This window comes from Rhinatrema bivittatum, chromosome 3 (genome assembly GCF_901001135.1).
Source record: "Rhinatrema bivittatum chromosome 3, aRhiBiv1.1, whole genome shotgun sequence".
Taxonomy (NCBI): Eukaryota; Metazoa; Chordata; class Amphibia; order Gymnophiona; family Rhinatrematidae; genus Rhinatrema; species Rhinatrema bivittatum.
In genome coordinates this window covers 594,779,051-594,785,415 of record NC_042617.1, presented here as the reverse complement: position 1 = coordinate 594,785,415, position 6,365 = coordinate 594,779,051, and the positions used below count along the sequence as shown (strand labels likewise).

General features: G+C 48.6%; 1 pseudogene; it reads right to left on the bottom strand.

The window, feature by feature from the left end:
* Positions 1 to 627: 627 nt before the first annotated feature.
* The window catches only part of LOC115088677, a 70,808-nt pseudogene continuing 65,070 nt past the window's right edge, over positions 628 to 6,365 (bottom strand).

Below are 6,365 nucleotides of genomic sequence, written 5' to 3'. Positions count from 1 at the left end.
GGAATCGCCTGTAGAGAGCCCTGGGGAGCAGCAGCCAAGGCGTCCACCACTAAGCTGACCTGAGGCCGGAGGTGCACGGGGGCAAGTGCTCAGAGCAGGAGAGGTAGGAGGCAGATTCTGGGAAGGGGGAGAGGATGGATACTGAGGAAAGCGGGTGGAAGAAGGATAAATGATGGGAAAGAGAGCAGATACTGGGGAAGGGAGAGAAGGATGGCAGGTGCTGTGAAGTGGTGGAAGAAAGGGGGGGTAATGCTGTGCAAAGGCCACGTCACCAGAGGATGGAGCACTGTAAGAAAGCCACTGCTGGTAAGGTGGGATCAGGGTGGAGGAGCCTGGGGAGGAGCAAGCAACACTGAAGGATTATTAGGGCTCTTACTTGAATATCTAAAAGCTCCATTATTAGTCTAGGATGCACCAAATCTGCTCCCCGCTGTCATATCCACAATAATCGTGCTGGAGCCCATTTCTTTTATGTTTATACTCCTATTATTTTATTTATTTATTACCATTTGTCTGCGATCTCTTTCTTCAGTAACTGCTATACTAATGTAGTTTAGTATTCTTTTTCCCAATCCCATTCCACAATATTAGAAAGTTGCTGTCTTCCACAGACAAGCATTCCTTTTGATTAATCATTCTGCCATAACATTCCATGATGTCCATTATACTGAGAATTAATTCCTTGCACCATATAATTGTAAATTTTTTTATGGAATAGGAACATGTGTGCCTGTCTTAGTGCAAATGCACCAATGTGCCTCTGTGTGTGTGTGATCACGCGTTTGTGTGTCTGCATATGTTTTGGTGCATCTACATTTTCATGTGTGTGTGTGTGTGTGTGAGCACGCGTTTGTGTGTCTGCATATGTTTTGGTGCATCTACATTTTCGTGTGTGTGTGGGTGCGTGCATCTGCATATGTTTTGGTGCATCTACATTTTCATGTGTGAGTGTGTGTGTGAGCATGCGTTTGTGTGTCTGCATGCTTTGGTGCATCTACATTTTCATGTGTGAGTGTGTGTGTGAGCATGCGTTTGTGTGTCTGCATGCTTTGGTGCATCTACATTTTCATGTGTGAGTGTGTGTGTGAGCATGCGTTTGTGTGTCTGCATGCTTTGGTGCATCTACATTTTCATGTGTGAGTGTGTGTGCATGCGTCTGCATATGTTTTGGTGCATCTACATTTCCGTGTGTGTGTGTGCGTGTGCGTCTGCATATGTTTTGGTGCATCTACATTTTCGTGTGTGTGTGTGTGTGTATGTGTGTGAGCACGCGTTTGTGTGTCTCCATGTGTTTTGGTGCATCTACATTTTCATGTGTGAGTGCGTGTGTGTGTGTGTGTGTGTGAGTGTGTGAGTGTGTGTGAGCACGCATTTGTGTGTCTGCATGTGTTTTAGTGCATTTACATTTTCATGTGTGAGTGCGTGTGTGTAGTTTTGTGCATGTGCAAGTGTATTCACTGTTGACAAATGTCCAGCAAGTTTCTCCATCCCTCATCTCCCAGTGTCACTTGATAGTTTGCTGGCACATGAACTGGGCAGAGATATATCCCTTCATTGGATCATCCTCCCACTCTGGGAGCGAGGAAAGATCTTGGGATACTTCTCCTTGATTGGCCATCCCCATGCCTGAAAAAATGGAGCCAGGTTCCTCTTCACCTGCTGAGAAAACAGTCTTGCCCAGAGGTTCATCTTAGAACTTTTCTCGTTTTTGATGTTTGTCATTTTCTGGTAGTCCGAGAAGAGCTGAATGAAGGGCTTCCAGCCAAAACCTTCCTGCAGCTGGAGGAAGACCAACAGATTTATTTATTTTATTTTATTTATTTGTAGACTTTTATATCCCGTTGTTTGGTACTTGCCTTCACACGGTTTACAAAGATAAAAATAAACATAAGAAAATTACAATCTGTAAAACAATAAAAAACTCACTAATACAAAATTATTTATACATTTATTATATGCAGGCTACACACCTTGCTCAAGGACAGTGTGAGCATGATAATTCACACAGTATCAAAGGCTTTTGCTTTAAAACAATATTACTAAAGAACCTACAAAACCTCAGCTCATTGGAGAGAGTTATATCCAGACTACTTCTGGACTAGTGGTCATCCATGGCTGCAATTACTCCAACAAATTGTCACAGAATGCAGGAAGTTTTCAAAAGGCTTAGCTGTTTGACTTTATTAATGCATATACCACCTTTCCAGTAAATCAATGCGGTTTACAAAATAGGAGCCTAAATTAGGGATGTGCAGCCAAAACGTTTTCGTTGCATTCGTGATACGTATTCGTGGGGGTCAATTCTGTTTCATGCGGAAGTATGGAGAATTCCATAAGTTGTCGATCTGTCAATAAGTTACTACGGCGAGTTAAATTCCTGTCCCAGCTAAAATTAAAATTAACTACAACCCCCCACCCTCCTGACCCCCCCAAGACTTACCAAAACTCCCTGGTGGTCCAGCGGGGGGGGTCCGGGAACTCACTCACACCCTCGGTGCTGGTTTTTCAATTTGGCGCCGATAGCCTTTCTCACAGGGGCTACCGGTGCCATTGGTCAGCCCCTGTCACATGGTCACCAGCGCCATCTTGTGCCTCCTACCATGTGACAGGGGCTGACCAATGGCACCGGTAGCCCCTGTGACATAGTATGGGCAAAGGCTATCGGCGCCATTTTGAGTCCTGGCATCGGACGGCAGGTCGCTCCGGGACCCCCCGTTGGACCACAGGAACTTTTGGCCAGCTTGGGGGGGCCTCCTGACCCCCACAAGACTTGCCAAAAGTCCAGTGGGGGTCCGGGAGCGACCTCGTGCATGCTGGCCGTCAGATGCCAATACTCAAAATGGCGCGATCGCCTTTGCCCTCACTGTGACATAGTGAGGGCAAAGGCGATCGGCGGCCATTTTGAGTATTAAAGGCAAAGGGCAAAGGCGATCGGCATCTCAAAATGGCGCCGATCGCCTTTGCCCTCACTATGTGTGACATAGTGAGGGCAAAGGCGATCGGCGCCATTTTGAGTATTAAGGCAAAGGGCAAGGCGATCGGCATCTCAAAATGGCGCCGATCGCCTTTGCCCTCACTATGTGTGACATAGTGAGGCAAAGGCGATCGGCGCCATTTTGAGTATGGCATCGGACAGACGGCGTGCACGAGGTCGCTCCCCCGGACCCCCACTGGATTTTTGGCAAGTCTTGTGGGGGTCAGGAGGCCCCCCAAGCTGGCCAAAAGTCCCTGTGGGTCCAACGGGGGTCCCGGAGCGACCTGCCGTCCGATGCCAGGACTCAAAATGGCGCCGATAGCCTTTGCCCATACTATGTCACAGGGGCTACCGGTCCCATTGGTCAGCCCCTGTCACATGGTAGGAGCACAAGATGGCGCCGGTGACCATGTGACAGGGACTGACCAATGGCAACCGGTAGCCCCTGTGACACAGGCTATCGGCCTCTTGATGAAACCAGCAAACTGGGGGGTTGTGAGAATGCAGGGAAGTGGCTTTTGGACTCACCGCTGGACCACCAAGGAGTTTGGTAAGTCTTGGGGGGGTCAGGAGGGTGAGAGGTTTATAATTTTATTTAGGAGGCCGAATAAAACAGAAATCTGTTTAAATACGTGGGAGTCGCGATGCGTTTTTCGCCTCCCCACGTATTTAAAAAGATAGGACAAATAAGTTGCGGTTTACAAATACGTGGAAACAGATGCACACCTCTAGCCTAAATTGACTCCTTTGAAACCCGATTACAGCTGAGCACAGAATATGTTTTCTTAGGAGATCTTCTTTGCCAGAAATTCTCCTTTTAAATTAAATCTCTCTCTCTCTCTTGATACACACACACATAATATATATGTGTGTGTGTATCAAGAGAGAGAGAGAGATTTAATTTAAATCAGAGCTGCCAATAGTTCATGTATATATAGACATAGGTATCAGGCTGGATAGATATGTAGTAAAGATACGTACTAATGGAGATTTAGCGCTACAACTGCAATACAATTTTGGGCCACAAGTCAATCTGAATGTAGTATTCCCATCCCTCTATTCTAGGTTGTGCTTCCTCCCCACCCTCTACCCAACGTTTCACATTAATCAATCAGTTCCCAGGTTACCTGCAGGTAAGTCTCCAGGCATGTCCACACTATCCACTCTTCAACTTTTACCATTTCTCACATACTGTTCAATCCTTTTGACTCTGTTGTTTGGCTGTAAGCTTTCTGGGCCTTATGTCTGGGAATTCCCATCACCTCTTCAGGACATACACTGACCAGAGATTGCAGGTGGCCTCAGCTGTGTGAGGAGGAAACTCCCATCCATGTCGGCTGCTGATTGTGGCCTAATTCATGACAAAGCCCCAGGTTCCATTGGCTTCTATATATTTCAAGTCTATCATGCCTGTTACAGACTCCAAGTGACAACATGATGGGGTAGCCTGAATGCATCCAGCCTACACATAGTAAACACAAAACCACAGGTTGACACAAACATTATTAAGCAGAAGATACATATTGTAAACCTATATAGAACTTTTCCCAGAAAGATTATTAAAATGCCCATTTTGGAGAGGGGAAGGACCTTTCTTTGGTTAACCAAGTCCCTTTTTTCTACATTGGAATCTCCAAAATGTATTTTCTTGTGAGGTCAATATTCAAAGTCTTTGTGTCGGTAACTTTTCAAGTTACCGACACAAAGAACAAGTTTGAACATTTTCCCTGCTGACCAAATGAAATTTATGTACCCAAAACTGATCCGGACAAAAAGGGGCGTCAATGGAGGGGTTTTGGAAGCCGATAGTAATCTTTATCTAGTGAGTGCACTTGTGGGTCGATTTCAAAGGACCGCAAATACCGGCGGTTACGCACGTGGTCGGGCATGCGCGCGCCATGTGCATATTGTAAAGGCCCCCGCCCCAAGCATAATCACTGATATGCGCACAAGTGCCGGGCCGAAGAAAGGGGGCGGGGCGGGGGCTGGATCTGAGTAGGGCGGGGCGGGGGCAGGATCTCAGTAGGGCGGGGCGGGGGCAGGATCTGAGTAGGGTGGGCGGGGCAGGATCTCAGTAGGGCAGGGCAGGATCTGAGTAGGGCGGGGCGGGGCAGGATCTGAGTAGGGGCGGGGTGGGGGCAGGATCTGAGTAGGGCGGGGCGGGGGCTGGCCGGGACAGTGTCCATCAGGCACTGTCCTGGGGAACCGTGCGTCACCCTTGTGCATAATTGACTTCTGGTCCAAAGAGCAGGTAAGTTACGAAACAACCCCCCCCCCCCCCGTTATAGTTTATATAGGGGTCGAGGAGGAGAGGGGAGAAGGGGGAAAGGGCTAAAGGAAAATTCCCTCCCAGTCTGCTCCTTAATTGAGTGGATTGGGAAGGGAAGTGGCCAGAGGCCCGATCGCATCGCTGCAATAAAGTGCAAAGTCCCCCCCACACACACACACAGTGAGTTGGCGGGGCCGCCCTCACATGCGCATGTGGATTTTAAAATCCGGCGTGCATGTGCCCATAGGATTTTATAACATGCGTGCCGCCGGCAACCCGCATGTTATAAAATCCTATGGGCACAGACATGCGCGCGCCGGCACCCGCATGTATAAAATCGGCGCAGACGTGCACGCGCCGGCCAGTGCATGTTTATAAAATCGGCACAGACGTGCGGCGCATGCCGGCACGTGCATGTTATAAAATTGGCGCAGACGTGCGCGCGCCGGCACGTGCATGTTATAAAATCGGCGCAGACATGCGCGCGCCGGCCCGTGCATGTTATAAAATCGGCGCAGACGTGCGCGTGCCGGCACCCGCATGTTATAAAATCGGGCACCAGACGTGCGCGCGCCGGCACGTGCATGTTATAAAATCGGCGCAGACGTGCGCGCGCCGGCCCGTGCATGTTATAAAATCGGCGCAGACGTGCGCGGTGCCGGCACCCCGCATGTTATATAAATCGGCGCAGACGTGCGCGCGCCGGCACGTGCATGTTATAAAATCGGCGCAGACGTGCGCGCATGCCGGCACGTGCATGTTATAAAATTGGCGCAGACATGTGCGCGCGCCGGCACATGCATGTTATAAAATCGGCGCAGACATGTGCGCACGCATAGATGCACACACGCTCCTTTTAAAAATTGACCCCATACTGAGCGCTTTCCAGCTAACGTTATGTGCCCAAGTCTTATCAGAAAATTGCAGTCCTAACTTTACCCGGATAAATTTATGTGTGTAACTTTATGTGGATATATTCAGTGGGAGACTTATGCACTTAAGTCCCACGGAATATCTACGCACTTGACTTTACCCAGATAATTTGTTGTGTGTAATACGTTATGTGGATATATTCAGTGGGAGACTTATGCGCTTAAGTCCCACTGAATATCTAGGCACTTG